General features: G+C 38.0%; 1 protein-coding gene across 6 annotated transcripts in view; it reads left to right on the top strand.

Annotated features, from left to right (window-relative positions):
* Window positions 1–15,829, top strand: part of LOC117064905 (zinc finger protein 91-like) — a 338,773-nt gene that overhangs the window by 22,505 nt on the left and 300,439 nt on the right. Inside the window, exon 3 of one of the 6 annotated variants that reach the window (XM_033179382.1) lies at window positions 15,404–15,500. The exons of the other annotated variants lie outside the window; for them this stretch is intronic. The gene's annotated coding sequence lies outside the window, so the exon portion shown is untranslated. The remainder of the gene's footprint in view (window positions 1–15,403; window positions 15,501–15,829) is intronic. 6 annotated transcript variants of the gene reach the window in all.

Genomic DNA, 15,829 nt, shown 5'->3' with positions numbered 1-15,829 from the left:
CTGGCTAATTTTTGTATTTTTAGTAGAGACGGGCTTTCACCATGTTGATCAGGCTAGCCTCAAACTCATGACCTTGTGATCCGCCCGCCTCGGCCTCCCAAAGTGCTGGAATTACAGGCGTGAGCCACCGCGCTGGGGCAAGATTTTTAAATATTGCAAAGATTAGACAGAAAAGGGCTTTGCTTTCCAGAGAAAAGCAAACAAGATTAGAAAGGTGGTTGGAGGGGAATGTTTAAGTGGAGGGTAATAAAAGCAGATTTTAGATTAGAGAATGTTTTACCCGGATGTATGTTCTTAGTAAGGACATAAAATGGAGTTGTATGGTGGCTCAGACTGAGGGTAAGATCAAAGTTCATGAGCTTGTGGGACGAATATAAACCTAAGTTTGATTAAGAAGTATTTTATGGGCCGGGCGCGGTGGCTCAAGCCTGTAATCCCAGCACTTTGGGAGGCCGAGACGGGCGGATCACGAGGTCAGGATATCGAGACCATCCGGGCTAACACGGTGAAACCCCGTCTCTACTAAAAAATACAAAAGAAAAACTAGCCGGGCGACGTGGCAGGCGCCTGTAGTCCCAGCTACTCGGGAGGCTGAGGTAGGAGAATGGCCGGACCCCGGGAGGCGGAGCTTGCAGTGAGCTGAGATCGCGCCACTGCACTCCAGCCTGGGCGACAGAGCGAGCCTCCGTCTCAAAAAAAAAAAAAAAAAAGTATTTTATGTTGAGCACTGAAGACAAAGTCAGCTTGTTTTTCAGTGAGTAAAAAGAGAAAATGTACAAAGCGTTTTTCTGGCCGTGTGATAGGTAAGAAAAGAGAGCACCATTTCAGTCATAATGGAAAGCGGTCCCCCCCCCCCCCCCACTTAAAGTCTTCTGGAGAACACAAGGGATGAGAATTTTATTAATTACAGCTGTTTATCATCTTTGTGCTTCATCTTTTCCCTCCTTTTTTCTTGGTCCTATACATTTCACTTTTTTGGGGTTGTATCTTTTTTCTTTTTTTTTCGAGACAGAGTTTTACTTTTGTTTTATTTGTATTTTATTGTACTTTTATTTTATTTGTATTTTATATTATGTCATGTTATTTATTTTTTTGGAGACAGAGTCTCAGTCTGTTGCCTAGGCTGAAGTGCAGTGGCATGATCTTGGCTCATTGCAGCCTCAACCTTCTGGGCTCAAGCAGTCTTCTTTTTTTTTTCTCTTTTGAGACAGTCTCCCTTTTGTTGCCCAGATTGGAGTGCAATGGCGTCATCTTGGCTCAGTACAACTTCCTCCTCTGGAGTTCAAGTGACTCTTCTGTCTCAGTTTTCTGAGTAGCTGGGATTACAGGTGCCCACCACCACCATGCTCAGCTAATTTTTGTATTTTTAGTAGAGACGGAATTTCACCATGTTGACCCGGATGGTCTTGAACTCCTGACCTGGTGATCCGCCTGCCTCGGCCTGCCAAAGTGCTGGGATTACAGGTGTAAGCCATCCCGCCAGGCCAAGCAATCCTCTTGTACCTCAGACTTCCAAGTAGCTGGGACTACAGGCATGCACCACTACACCTAGCTAATTTTTCTTTTCGCATTTTTTTAGAGATAGAATTTTTCCATATTGCTCAGGGTGGTCTTAAACTCCTAAGCTCAGGCAATCCATCTGCCTTGGCCTCTCAAAGTGCTGGGATTACAGGCATGAGCCATTGTGTCTGATCATACCGTATTTTCTTTATCCGGTCTACCATTGATAGACATTCAAGTTGATTCCATGTCTTTGCTGTTGTGAACAGTGCTGCAGTGAACATGCTTGTGCATGTGTCTTTATATATTTCTTTGGATATATACCCAATTATGAGGTTGCTTGGTGAAATGGTAATTCTCTTTTTAGTTCTGTGAGAAATTGCTACACTGCTTTTTACAATGATTGAATTAATGTACACTCTTAACAGCAGAGTATAAGTATTCCCTTTTCTCTGCAACCTTGACAGCGTCTATTTTTTGACTTTTTAATAGCCCTTCTCACTGGTGTGAGATGGCATCTTGTGGTTTTTCTTTGCATTTCTCTAATGATTATTGATGAGCATTTTATTACATGCTTGTTAGCCACGTTTGTCTTCTTTTGAAAAACATCTTTTTCATGTTTTTTTTCTTTTAGTGAGATTTTATTTTTTCTTGTAAACTTATTTAAGTTTCTTATAGATTCTGGATATTACACCTTGGTCAGAAGCATAGTTTGCAAATTTTTCCTATTATTCTTTTGGTTGTCTGTTTACTGTGTTGATAGTTTCCTTTGCTGTGAAGAAGCTCTTTACTTTAATTAGGTCAAATTTGCCAATTTTTGCTTTTGTTGCAATGGCTTTTGGTATCTTCATCATGAAATCTCTGCCAGTTTCTATGTCTAGAAGGGTATTTCCTAAGTTATCTTCCAGGGTTTTAAAAATAATTTTCAAATAAATATTTCAGCCTTTAATTAATGTTGAGTTGATTTTTGTATATGGTGTAATAAAGTTTCAGTCTTCTACATAGTGCTAGCTAGTTATTCCACCACCATTTATTAAATAGGGAATTCTTTCCACATTTCTGTTGTCACCTTTGTTGAAGATCAGATGGTCGTAGATATGTGGCATTATTTCTGGGCTCCGTTCTGTTGCATTGGTCTATGAGTTTGTTTCTGTACCAGTTCCATGTTGCTTTGTTTACTGTAGCTCTGTAGTATAATTTGAAGTTAGGTAATGTAATGCCTTCAGCTTTGTTGTTTTTGCTTATGATTACCTTGGCCATTCGGACTCTTGATTTTATATGAATTTTACAATAGTTTTTCTTTCTTCTTTTTTTTTTTTTTTTTAGTTCTGTTAAAAATATTTTGGGCATTTGATTAGAATAACATTAAATCTGTAAATTTTTGGGGCAGTATAACCATTTTTAGGATATTGATATTTTCTACTTATGAGTGTAAAGTTGTTTTCCATTTGTTTGTGCCATTTCTGACATCTTTAAGCATTGTTTGTAATTCTTATCATAGAGATGTTTCACCTTCCTGGTTAGCTGCATTTCTAGATATTTTGTTCTTTTTGCAGCCGATTGTTAATGGCGTGTTTATAATTTGTATTTGGTATGGATGTTGTTGATTTACAAGGATGATACTAATTTTTGTGCATTTATTTTGTGTCCTGTAATGATACTGAAGTTGTTTGTAGGTTTAAAGAGTTTTTCTGCCAAGACTATACAGTTTTCCAGATATAGAGTTATGTTGTCTTCAAAAAGGGATAGCTTGACTTCCTCTCTGTTTAAATTCCTTTTATTGTCATGTTTTGCCTGATTGCTCTGACCAGGACTTCCAATTTTATGTTGAATAGAAGAGTTGAGAGAAGGAATCTTTGCCTTATGCCAATTTTTGAGGCAGAATGCTTCAAGCTTTTTACTTTCTTTCTTTTTGGGATAGAGTCTCCCTTTGTCTCCCAGGCTGGATTGCAGTGGCACAATCTTGGCTCACTGCATCCTCTGTCTTCTGGTTTATGTGATTCTCTTTCCACAACTTGTCAAGTAACTGGGATTACAGGCACCCCTGGCTAATTTTTGTATTTTTAGTGGAGATGGGGTTTTGCCATGTCTGCCAGGTTGATCTCAAACTCCTGACCTCGGGTAATCCACCTGCCTTGGCCTCCCAAAGTGCTGGAATTACAGGCATGAGCCACTGCACCCATCTGCTTCCAGATTTTGTTCATTCAGTGTGTTGGCTGAGAGTTTGTCATAAATAACTTATTATTGTAAAGTATGTACTTTCAATGCCTAGGTTTTTGAGGGGTTTTAACATGAAAGATATTATATTTTATCAAAAGCCTTTTCAGCATCTATTGAGGTAATCTTGCGGTTTCTGTCTTTAGTTCTGTTTATGTGATGAATCACATTTATTGATTTGATTTGTGTACATTGAACCAACCTTGCATTCCCAAAATAAATTCTACTTGATCATAGTGGGTTAGCTTTTTGATATGCTGCTAAATTTGGTTTGTCAGTATTTTGTTGAGGATTTTTGCATGAATGTTGAAAGATATTGGCCTGAATTTTTTTTTTTTTTTTTTTTTTTTTTTAAATCTCAGCCAGGTTTTGGTATCAGAATAATGCTGTTCTTATATAACAAGTTGGACAGAAGTTACTTTTTCTTAATTTCTTAGAATAGTTTCAGTAGAAATAATACCAGCACTTTTTTGTACACCTGGTAGAATTCAGCTGTGAATCTGTCTGGTCCTTGGCTTTATTTGGTTGGTTGGCTATTTATCATTAATTCAATTTTTGAGCTTCTTATTCATCTGTTTAGGGCTTTGATTTCTTTTTTTTCATTCTTGGAAGGATGTATTTGTTTAAAATATTTTCATTTTTTCTAGCTTGTTTGTGGGCACAGAGATATTCATAGTAGACTTCAATATATTTTTGTGGGGTCAGTAGTAATGTCTTTTGTTATTTCTAATTGTGTTTATTTGGATCATCCCTTCTTCCTTCATTAATCTAGATAGTGGTTTATTTATATTATTATTTTTTCATAGACTTAATTCCTGGATTTCTTGATATTGATTTTGATTATTTCTTGTCTGCTGCTAGATTAGCAGTTGATTTGCTCTTGCTTCTTTCATTCTTTTATTTATGATGTCAGGTTGTCAAATGAAGATCTCTCTAACTTTTTGAGCATTAAATGCTATCAATTTCCCTTTTAACACCACCTTAGCAGTATTGCAGATATTCTGATGTGTTGGTTTTATATTTTTATTTTTATTTATTTATTTATTTTTTGAGATGGATTTTTGTTCTTGCTGCCCAGGCCAAGTGCAATGGCACAATCTCGGCTTGCTGCAACCACCACCTTCTGAGTTCAAGCGACTCTCCTACCTCAGCCTCCCAAGTAGCTAGGATTACAGGCGTGTGCCACCACAGTGGGCTAATTTTTGTGTTTTCAGTAGAGATGGAGTTTCACCATCTTGGCCAGGCTGGTCTCAAACTCCTGACCTCATGATCCGCCTGCCTCGGCCTCCCAAAGTGCTGGGATTACAGGCATGAGCCACTGTGCCCAGCCCTGGTCTTTTTTGTTCTTATTTGTTTAAAAGAACTTCTTGGTTTTTGCCTTAATTTCATTATCAAGAAGTTATTCAAGTGCAGGTTGTTTAATTTTTATGTAATTGTATGGTTTCAAGTTGTTTTCTTTTTGTTGAATTATATTTTTGTCAAGCTGAAGAGTTCTGTAGATGTCTATTGGGACGATTTGGTCAAGTGTTGAGTTTAGGTCCTAATGTTTTGTTAATTTTCTTCTTCAGTTATCTGTCTCTTAGTGCCTGTGGGATGTTGTAGTCTCCCACTGTTATTGTGTCAAAATCTAAATCTCTTCATAGGTCTCTAAGAACTTGCTTTATTCATGTGAACCCATTAATTTTATATAACACCTTTCTCTTTTCTGCTTTTTCTTCTGTAAACACTCTTTCATGTGTGCACAATGTGCAAATTTTAGATGTCCACGAGTTTAAGAACATGTTTATAGACCTGGCTGTTGTAAAAGTATAAATTAGAAATAAGAGGCTTAATTAGTCCACATAAAAATAAGAGAAAATATCTTACTAAAATCTCTTTTCTTAAAACAGTTAGGTTTTATATAGATTTTTATCTCCCTTTTTTTGAAATATATGTAAATCATATTAACAGTTAAATAAATCTTTGTTATTTATTTATTTTTTTTACTCAGGATTGTCTTTATCTGGGGCCTGAGATTAATTGCTTTGTTTTTGCTTTGGCAAAAGGTTATTCTTACTATTTTTAGTCTTTTAAAGTTGACACAGATTTGTTCACAGTAAAACTCATTCCAAGAGCACACAAAAGTTTAGCATAAAAATAGGATTAAATTTAGCAAAACAGAATTATAAGGACTAAAAGATATTGGGTAATTTGATTGACAACCCTGTTTATCCAATATTTATAGGCTGAAGTATTTATACTACAAAAGCAAAAATAGTTCAGTTTGTAAACTGAACAGTGGAGTATGTTGTCATACCTTGGTTTCTATTTATTACTTCAGTACAATTAGCATAGTTATGTGTGGTGTTGTTAGACAACCTGCATTCATATACATTTAATAATATTTTCTACAATAGTATGAATATAAAGCCACAATGTCTACTTTGAATGAATTCCTTAGTTATTTTAATATTGTGATTCACACTTTCAAAATGTAAAGTTTTTCAATTGAAATATAGTTACAGAAATTTTAAAAAATCCTCCATACATTATGACTAGTACATTAAAATTATTCCTCCTTACATATTTATATCCAATAGCCAAAGAAATTTTACTACCAAATTGTTACAGTAGACATTAGTCTTCTATTCTTTTTTTTTTTTTTTTTTTTTTTTGAGAAGGAGTCTCGCTCTGTCTCCCGGGCTGGAGCTCACTGCAAGCTCCGCCTCCCGGGTTTACGCCATTCTCCTGCCTCAGCCTCCCGAGTAGCTGGGACTACAGGCGCCCGCCACCTCGCCCGGCTAGTTTTTTGTATTTTTTTTTAGTAGAGACGGGGTTTCACCATGTTAGCCAGGATGGTCTCGATCTCCTGACCTCGTGATCCGCCCGTCTCGGCCTCCCAAAGTTGTGGGATTACAGGCTTGAGCCACCGCACCCGGCCTAGTCTTCTATTCTTATTAATTTAACCAACAGGGATAATTGTAAGTAAGCATAATTTCAGTGTCTTTCATTTCACAAATTGGAATGCTGCTATTACAGGACAAATAAAGGCAGGTGATGTGGCTGCCCAAAAACTGTAGTAGCTCTCCAGTTAGCTACCTTACAGGTTCACATATATTCCACTATATTAACACAGTCAGATTTTAATTTTTTATCAAAAAGTGCTAGTGGAAGTTGTGAGATATATTTGAATATAGATTCCGCATTCGATGGCTAGAAAATTAGCATCAGCGATAGAAAAAAATCTTTTATAATTCTTCTGATAATATACCTCTTTTCTTCATAATACTCATGTTTCTCATGCTGTGAGTAGCTATGCACTTTGGGTATTTAGAGAGAAATTCTTTTTGGAGGAATATTTTCTGCCTGACTTGAACAATCTTATATCTAATTTCAGTTTTTTCTTAAGATGCTTTTACCTTTTTTTTTCTGTCAATATAATCTTTCTCAGAGTGAGAGCTGTTTTTCTTTAGAATGCTTCGTGTATCTGTTTTAGAAGCCCTATTAGTATCCCATAATGTCTGTGACAGACCTGGCTGTTACAGTGAGAACTCTTGGAGCTATCTCTATCTAGATGCATGCTAGAAATCCAGCAGTTTATTTTCCATGTCACCATTATAAATAGAAACTGTGGCTTAAATAATGCTCTCATTTCCATTATTGTGAAGGTGCAGTTCTACCCAGGGAGGCTCTCTTCCTGCAGCTCAGGCTTCACTCTTTGATGTGACACTAAAGTGCTGCTATGGCAATTGGCATTCACCTATAATGTGAGCTGCCAGCTGTGAGCCCTGTGCTGTGGGCTGTACCGAAGTGGCAGAGGGTAGGAAACAAAAGAGAACACTGGCAATCAGAAGAGGGGAAACCGGAGTACTGTAACCCCGTCCTCAGGGAGGAGAGAGGCACTGCTTTAAAATGCAAGTAGCCTTGAGGAATTGCCATACTGTTTTCCATAAAGGTTGAACTAGTTTACAATCCCACCAACAGTGTAAAAGTGTTCCTATTTCTCCACATCCTCTCCAACACCTGTTGTTTCCTGATTTTTTAATGATTGCCATTCTAACTGGTGTGAGATGGTATCTCATTGTGGTTTTGATTTGCATTTCTCTGATGGCGAGTGATGATGAGCATTTTTTCATGTGTCTGTTGGCTGTATGAATGTCTTCTTTTGAGAAATCTCTGTTCATATCCTTTCCCCACTTTTTGATGGGGTTGTTTGTTTTTTTCTTGTATATTTGTTTGAGTTCTTTGTAGATTCTGGATATTAGCCCTTTGTCAGATGAGTAGATTGCAAAAATTTTCTCCCATTCTGTAGGTTGCCTGTTAAAAAACAGTAAGAAAAATGTATGTCATTAATGCATAAAATATATGTAAATACTAGTTAAAAAATAAAATAAAATAAAATAAATAAAATGCAAGTAGCCAAAAAGATAACACCCTATTCAACCACTTTTGTCTAAGAATGAAAGTCTACCTTCAGCAGGCAGCTGGCTTCAAGTTGCAGAACTATCTTCTGTCATGAACATGTGAAAAGCTTATTTTGTCATTGAATATAAACAATTAGCATACATGGATGACCTCCCCAATGACCAGAGGAATTTAGGATGAACTGTGTATGACATGGTGGTGTAAATTCTTCTACTTGTAAACTATTTATGATAACCATCTTTATGTCTTTTCAATCTCTTAAGCAGACTGACTGTAATATATGTGACATTCAGATTTAATTGTGTAATGAAAGAGTTTTCTTTCTTTTCTTTTTCTTTTTCTTTTCTTTCTTTTTTTTTTTTTTTTTTTTTTTGAGACAGTGTCTCGCTGTGTCACCCAGGCTGGAGTGCAGTGGTGCGACCTCGACTCTTTGCAACCTCTGCCTGTCAGGTTCAAGTGATTTTCCTGCCTCAGCCTCCCAAGTAGCTGGGACTACAGGCACATGCCACCATGCCTGGCTTTTTTTTTTTTTTTTTTAATTTATTTTAGTAGAGATGGGGTTTCACCGTGTTAGCCAGGATGGTCTCGATCTCATGATCAACCCTCCTCTCCCTCCCAAAGTGCTGGGATTACAGGTGTAAGCCACCATGCCCAGCTTCTTTCTTTGCTATTATCATGGTTTCTCTGGGGCTGAAGAGGATTTTTTTTAAAAACTATATTTCCTAGAATTACCAGACATAATATAAACAAATAAGATGCCAACCAAGCTTTACTCTAGAGGGGACTTTCCCTCTCAGGCTTCTCACAATTATGCTGTAAAATGCATGTTGTCACCTAAATATGCAGGCAGAATTGTGTCTCTGCCTATTTGGTATCTATAGTCCTCCACAGTCACTTCTAGAGAGGCTAGAACAGATTTCTACAAACCATTTTTTTTTTCTTAGACGGAATTTCGCTCTTGTTGCCCAGGCTGGAGTGCAGTGGCACAATCTCAGCTCACTGCAACCTCCACCTCCTGAGTTTAAGTGATTCTCCTGCCTCAGCCTCCCGAGTAGCTGGGATTACAGGCATGCACCACCACACCTGGGTAATTTTGTATTTTTAGTAGAGACAGGGGTTTTCCATGTTGGTCAGGCTGGTCTCGAACTCCCGACCTCAGGTGATGCACCCACCTTAGCCTCCCAAAGTGCTGGGATTACAGGTGTGAGGCACCTCGCCTGGCCTAGATTTCTACAAACTTTATAGGGCAGATATTAACCATTTTACTTCTTTCAATGACTCTTGTATCTTCAGACCTGAAGGTGATTCAGAGACCATGGAGCCCAGAAACCCAATCAGTGTAACAAGTGTGCATTGAGTAGACATGGAGACATGAGAATCTCCACTTCTCTTTCCTTCCTCTTACTAAAATGCTCACAATTGCAGGTAACACCTACTGCTACTCCACCCATCTAGGACCTAGATCTGCAACTCCAAATTCTAAATCTAGGTCTAGAAATTCAAAAACAAAACAAAACAAAAGTTTCATTTGAGAAATGCAAGTTTTTTTGGGGGGGGGGTGGGGGTGGGATGGAGTCTTGCTCTGTCACCAGGCTGGAGTACAGTGGCATGATCTTGGCTCACTGCAACCTCCTCCTCCTCCCAGGTTCAAGCTATTCTCCTGCCTCAGCCTCCCAAGTAGCTGGGAGTACAAGCATGTGCCACCACACCTGGCTAATTTTGTATTACTTTTTTCAGTAGACACAGGGCTTCACCATGTTGGCCAGTATGGTCTCCATCTCTTGACTTCGTGATCCTATCTTTTTGGCCTCCTAAAATGTTGGGATTACAGGCGTGAGCCACTGTGCCTGTCTGCAAGTCTTTTTACTTATAAAACTCATACATTAAAATAAGAGCACAATTATGTCTTTCTCCTTACTTTCAACTATGTATTCATCTCTTGAAGCCGTTCACTATTGCCAAAAGTAGGTATAAGTTAAACCAATAATAAGTTATTTATTTAAACAAAGAAGAATTTCTCACAAACTAGTTTGTATCACCTCACTCTCTGTCTCTCTTCTTTTTTTACCTTCACAAATCCACTTATAATTGCTGCTAATCAAAGTGTAGATTCCAGGCATCTTGAATATTTCTTCTCAAGTTACAGTGCTTAAGCTTGGCCCCAATAAACTGTCTACTTATATTCATGTTGTGTCAGCTTTTTTTTAGGTGAAATATTATTTAGAATTTTCTAGAGCAACCTCTGAGTAGATTTCTCCTTTGATTATACTTGCTGTAACAGCCAAAAATGTAGAGTGATGTTGATTTTATCTGGAATCTGCAAATAAGGTCTGGCCTCTGCCTGGAATTTACAAAACAGGGCCAGACTTTAGATTGAGAATGTACAGAAAACCAACAGGAGGCATTTTCTGCATTGTGAGATGTCAATGTAGACATTTCAGGTCCCTCCTTTGAGAGTGTGGCTCTTTGACCTTTTCACATCGCTATCTTTATGTGAGAGGCTACAGGTGTAAATAGAATCTGATGGCAGAATCTCTAAGTGTAAACAAGCATCTTAGGAGTGAGAGATCAAGGCCACGAAGTAGCCAGAGCCTTGAGCACAACTATAGCTACCTGGAAAATGTGATACCGGGGTGTTATTGTCCTTCTACGTGCCCAAAAGCTAGCTAATCAGGACAGGTGATCCAGGTTCTGGAGCTCCACCGGATAGTTTCATTTTCTTTTTAGAATCAGCCTGAGTCTCTCCTGCTGGCTTATTATTGGGCCATCAGCCCAGGGTCACTGGAAATGCTCTCATAATCACCTAGGCATCTGAGACATTTGAGAATCTCCAGAACAGAATTGCGTCAGGCTGACAAGAGTGGTTAATTTTGCTTCTGTCTTAGTGTAAAAGAAATGAGTCATCTGGTATTTGTTCCTCCCACCATACAAGAGATGTCTTTGGCTGGTACCCAGATGAGAGTTTCTCTGGTTCCCTGGTACTTGGGTGAAAAACAAGGAGGAGATCTGGAGACTCAAACAGATAAACAAATTGATTCCATTTCATATAGTCATTAGAAAAATAGATAAAGCAATCATGGTCCCTACCATGCAAGAACTTTTAGTCTTGACTATCAACTGGATAAGTGCTTTAATTATACATCATATGGTGGGTACAATAAATAGATGTGTGCAAATATATGGGATTTATTTACACCATTTTCTTTATATTGTTGAGACTTCTGATGTCTACACCTGAACATATATTTATAAATAAAAGAGTTATTATTTGTATTTTTTAGCTTGCTAAGAATACTTATCTTCTAAAAATTATTTTAGAAAACCTTAAGAGTTTTGTTTAAATTGCTTATTAGTATGTGATATGTCCTTGAGAGGGCAGTGGGGTTTAAAAATATTAAAAATTATACAAACGCTGAGATTTAAGATTTTTTTTTTTTTTTTTGGTACACTTAAAAAATGAAACAACTGAAAATACTCCCCAGTGGCATAAAGAACAGAATTTTACATTAGTTCTACACTTTGCCCCAGCCCTGATCAGGTTCACCCTTTGTGAAGACCTTATTTAGGTATGGCCATACTCTGGAGTCATGTCTCCCAGAACTAACTAGAAGAGATCAGAGTTTTGGATGATGAATCCTGTTGCTTTTTTAGGGTTGATGCTCATGATTTTCTGAAACCCAGAAGCAGATAAATGGAAAATATGAAACATGATTTATATGGTCTTAATTTTTAAATTTTTTATTGAAACCATTGTTTGCAGAGAGATTATGTTTAGCAACTTGTTTTCTGTCCCTGCAGATATAATTGATTCACAAATCACAAAATAGTAAATATAAACACAACAAAAATTCATCTAAATTACATTAAACTCTTTCTATCTGTATCCCACTCATCTGTCTATATTTAGACTTTATTCTATATATTTTTTTAAAAAAAATCAGTGACAGATAAACAAAAGAAGAAATAAAAATACTGGGTTCTTATTCTAAATCCTTGGAATTATTGAACACTTAGTATAAACTCACAGATTTTATCAGAATTAAGTAATGGGTTATCATAGTGCTCTGTAACCTCTTATTGAGCACATGGTACCTGCTTAATAAATGTTGCATTAGTACATGTGTACATGCTGTTTTCTAAATGCAGACTTACTCAGAAATTGCTGCTTTCTGTTTTCTCTATAAACTTTAAAAAGCCAGCAAATAATATAATACTTTAAGATAAAGAATGGTTGTCTTCATTTGTATCAAAAGTATTTGTGTTGTGACAAGACTGCTGAATGTAAGGGACTCTGTGCCATGCCTCATTTTTCTAACCAATGCTAATAATGAGCCCAGAGAGAGTGACATCAGAACTGACAGGGGACTTCTTTAAAATACCCATTTATGGACCCTTTCCAAACCTGAAGAATCATACTACATAGAGTGGGGCCAAATTTACAAAGTGATTTATAAGCTCATTAAAGCTTGAGTAGCAGTGCTTAGGTAAGTGGTTATAAGCACAGGCTTCTAATTAGAATCACGTGGCCAATTTGCAGAACTCTCTTGTACCCTTTTCACAGTTTGTTTAGTGTTCTGGGTGAAAGCGTCTATTTGTTTTAATTAAGTGCCTCATGTGACTCTAAGGTGCCAGAATCAAGTATGACGAGTTCAAGGTACATTTATGAGAGTTAAGTGCTGCCTTTGCACTAAAGGGTGGTCCAGGAACCTGTTCTGTTTGGGTTTGGTAAGGACACGACAGTGTGGCCAATATTTCTATTACTGTAGCAGAAATTGCTAGTGTCTGTAGCAGAGGAGAGAACCTGAGGACCAAAAAAATAAAATATATATATTATATATATACACGCACACTTTTTTCTTTTTTTTTTTTTTAAAGATGAAGTTTCACTCTTGTTGCCCAGGCTGGAGTGCAATAGTGCAGTCTTGGCTCACTGCAACCTCCACCTCCGGGTTTCAAGCGATTCTCCTCCCTCAGCCTCCTGAGTAGCTGGGATCACAGGCATGAGCCACCACATCCTGCTAATTTTGTAGTTTTAGTAGAGATGGAGTTTCTTCATGTTGGTCAGGCTGGTCTCGAACTCCCGACCTCAAGTGATCCACCCACCTCAGCCTCCCAAAGTGTGGGATTACAGGCATGAGCCACTGCGCCTGGCTGCAGAGAAACTTATATTTTTATCTCTGTGGAGCAGCTCATTGTTCCTAAATCCTTTCTGTTATAAAGGACAGAAATGGGTAGAGTTTTTCTGTCTTGGGCTTTCTACCTTTGGGTGTGGTGGTAAAAGATGAACATGTGGTGCTCAAATTTTTAAAGGCATATTCTAAAGATGCAGGTATAATTAGTCCAGAAAGTGTCATCTGAGAAATAATTCTAGAGGAGGAGGAGAAAGAGAAAAAATGACTTTTTTTCAGCTAAACATTTCTGACATCAAGAGCTGTGTCCACTCTGCCTCCTGGATTGCCATGTGCTTAGTACTTGCAAATCTTTACTTCTATACTTGTGTTTTTTCTCCCTAATGAGTTTTTCTTAACTACTTTTACAAATGCTTATGATAGTCAAGGGTCTCTGAAAAATACTTCGTTTCTATATATCACAGCCTTCTGTACATCATGGTTTCTTTTTTTTTTTTTTTTTTTTTTTGAGGCGAAGTCTCGCTCTGTCACCCGGACTGGAGTGCAGTGGCCGGATCTCAGCTCACTGCAAGCTCCGCCTCCCGGATTTACGCCATTCTCCTGCCTCAGCCTCCCGAGTAGCTGGGACTACAGGCACCCGCCACCTCGCCCGGCTAGTTTTTGTATTTTTAGTAGAGACGGGGTTTGACCATGTTAGCCAGGATGGTCTCGATCTCCTGACCTCGTGATCCGCCCGTCTCGGCCTCCCAAAGTGCTGGGATTACAGGCTTGAGCCACCACGCCTGGCCACATCATGGTTTCTTATATGCCATGCAGAATTCTCACCATGAATTTGTGATCTGCAATATTAAAAATATTGACTGGCTGTTGAACATGGATAACTGTGGATACTCAATATTTTTCTTCTTTTCTCTTCTCTTCTCTTCTCTTCTCTCTTTTCTTTCTTTCTGAGACGGAATCTCACTCTGTCATCCCGGCTGGAGTGCAGTGGCATGATCTCAGCTCACTGCAGCCTCCACGTCCTGGGTTCAAGCAATTCTCCTGCCTCAGCTTCCAGAGTAGCTGGGATTACAAGCATGCATCATCACACTCAGCTAATTTTTGTATTTTTAGTAGAGACAGGGTTTTACCATGTTGGTCAGGCTGGTCTCAAACTCCTGACCATGTGATCCACCTGCCTCAACCTCCCAAAGTGCTGGGATTATAGGCATGAGCCACAGCATCCAGCAATGATACTCTATATTTCTGTGGGGAAAACCTGGGGTTCTTAGTAAAGATGGAGAGCATGTAATGTTGCAGTTTTTTCTGTGTTCTTTATTATTTTGAGGCATTACACGATTAAGAAAATGCTCATTTAAACAGAATGGCATTTATTACCCAGAAAGTTCTGAAAGAAGTGGCTGTGCAATTTGGCTCACGCCTGTAATCCCAACACTTTGGGAGGCTAAGGCGGATGGATCACAAGGACAGGAGATTGAGACCATCCTGGCGAACACGGTGAAACCCTGTCCCTACTAAAAATACAAAAAATTAGCCAGGCATGGTGGCACGCGCTAGTAGTCCCAGCTATTCAGGAGGCTGAGGCAGGAGAATCTCTTGAACCTTGGAGGCAGAGGTTTCAGTGAGCCGAGATGGCACCATTGTACTCCAACCTGGGCGACAGAGCGAGACTGAGTCTCAAAAAAAACAAAAACAAAAACAAAAAACAAACAAACAAAAATTACCAGGAGATACCTGCTTATTTGGTTGCTAAAGAAAGACTACTTAAAGTCACTATTAAAAATTGTAGAACGTGGAAGATATCTGTATCTTTAACTTTCCATACAACTGATGTTTTCTTATGGTTAAATTCAGACTGTAACTGGTTTTAGTGGGGGCAATATCTCAGTAGTGATGCTGTGTCCTTCTGGGTGCATCAGCACACTATAAAAACTTGTCCTAGTGCATTTGATGTTAATAACTCACTTGCTTAGTAAGCTCTCTTACAGATTTTTTTGCTGTAGAGTTGTTTTTTTTTTTTTGTTTTCATTAAGTATCTTTATGCAGCTGATGTCCATAAACCATCACATTTAATCTGGCAGCTGCCCTGTTTTTGAGGTTTTCTTTGTATTTATCTTTCTTTGGTAAATGAAAGCTCTCATCTTTGTTTACAGGCCAGAAAAACTTAAAAAAAAACAGACTCTTCCACTTACTGGATGTTTGACAAAATGATCTTTTGGGGCCAAAACATTGGCATTACTGGTAAACTTGGTAAAGATTCAGTAACTTAGACTTTATTTCAGATCTCCTGAAAAAATAATCTGCATTAACAAGATGTCTGGTTTATTGTACACATTAAAATTCGAGTGTTACCTTCTAAGTCAACATGTCTATTTTGTCTGAAAAATGTAAACAGCTATGTCTTTTTCATCTGAAAAACATACACAACTCATTCTGTATTATGTAAATATAGTCCCCCAAAAATGTACATGTTAGTGTTTATGCCCTCAATTTTATACTTTATCATCCAGACAAGTATCATATATACACTGATTTGTGGATATTATGCCACTCTCTTTTCTCAGAGTTAGAGAATACAT

This window comes from Trachypithecus francoisi, unplaced genomic scaffold (assembly GCF_009764315.1).
Source record: "Trachypithecus francoisi isolate TF-2019V2 unplaced genomic scaffold, Tfra_2.0 Contig00137, whole genome shotgun sequence".
NCBI classification, from domain to species: Eukaryota; Metazoa; Chordata; class Mammalia; order Primates; family Cercopithecidae; genus Trachypithecus; species Trachypithecus francoisi.
Note: the sequence above shows the minus strand (reverse complement) of the source record. Positions and strands in the feature narration are given on the sequence as shown.